Source organism: Grammomys surdaster, unplaced genomic scaffold, assembly GCF_004785775.1.
Source record: "Grammomys surdaster isolate TR1022 unplaced genomic scaffold, NIH_TR_1.0 207, whole genome shotgun sequence".
NCBI lineage: Eukaryota > Metazoa > Chordata > Mammalia > Rodentia > Muridae > Grammomys > Grammomys surdaster.
Genome location: NW_021604652.1, coordinates 509,719 through 511,283, shown reverse-complemented (window position 1 = coordinate 511,283; position 1,565 = coordinate 509,719).

Below are 1,565 nucleotides of genomic sequence, written 5' to 3'. Positions count from 1 at the left end.
ACCAGGAAAAGGTAACTCTTTATAGAGGCATTACCAGGAAAAGGTAACTCTTTATAGAGGCATGACCAAGGTTGGCTGAGGTGACTTCCACTTACTTCAGACCCATACTGAGTGAGAGGGGTATGGGGAGTAGAGGCTGGCACTCCCTGGACACTTATGTCATGAATGTGTTGTGTGACCTCGGGTATATCAATGCCCGCTTCTCAATCTTGCTTTTTATCATTTGTATGTGAGCCAAAAGTCTTAGATAAATAATGTTGTATTGATAGCTGGACTGTCATCTATAAACTGAATTTAGAAATGATGGTCAAAGTCACAGACATGTGCAGATGCATACACACACACACATACACACACACACAAACACAGGGTTTTAAACAAACCCTGTCACTTGTGTAAGCACTAGACATTTACAGAACACATTTTCTTAACGGCCAAATTTAGTGCTTTCTCTCTGCTCGCCAAGGCTAAGCCATGTGATCATTTTTCTTGTAATCTACATCCACTCACAAGAAGAATGTTGTTTTTCATGATGTCACCCAAATTATATTTGTTAGAGTGAGTGAGACTGGAAGCTGGGCCTAAGGAGTCTGCTTAATTGCATTATTGCAGTATATTAAGTTATCTCGGGTACTCAAGTCTGCCTCTGATGAGAAGAAAATCTGCCAGTGTTTGGGTTTTATCCACCAGCACGGAGGGTGGTCTCAGCGTTTGCTGAGCAATGAGGTAGATATTTTTCTCCAGTGTTCGAATTCCTCCTTTTCAGCTTCCAAGCCTATTTTTCCACTGACCTCCCTTCTAGCCAAAGCTAGGCTTCACCTGGCCCTGGATCTTCCCAGCTGATGGTCCCTAGCTCCTCCAGGTTCCCCACCTGTCTCACAACTCTGGCATCTTGCTCCATACCCTTTGAAAGACAAGTGAAGAATATAAAATTTTCAGTGCCACTGGAGGAAGTTCATTTCCCACAAATAGCTGTTTTTCAGACCCCTTGGCAAGGGAAAGAGCAAACAGGATATGCAGCGGTTAAAGCAATCAGTTGGATTAGTTATTCTCTTGGTGTGTTTAAATGATTCTTCTCTACACTTGGGCAGGTCCTGGCAGCACATTTCCAGGCACACTGGTCTCAGGAAATATCCCATAACAAGTAACTCAAGTGTACACTGCGAATGACTATTGTAGTGACCAGTTACTACAGTATTAACACACTACCTCATAACCTAGTGGCAGAAGCTGAGTATGCCTGCACTTAAGAACTAAGGCAAAACAACCATTCCAGGTCAGTCTGGGCAAGACATGGTCTCAAATAAAGGAAAAATTAGTGGCAGAAAGCAACCAGTCTATAATGCTCACAGGCACTTAGGAAATGCGTAAGAAGTTGGTCTGCACTGCCTTGGGTCAACTCAAGTGGCTATAGGAATCCACTAGCTCTACTGGAGCTGGATGGATGTCCTCACTCATGTGTGGGACAGTCAACACTTGCTGGTCAGCAGGTCTCTCTCTCCCTCAGTGTGGCATCCCCTCCTCAGAGTGGCCAGCCTCCTGTCTTTCATATGTGGCACACAGAC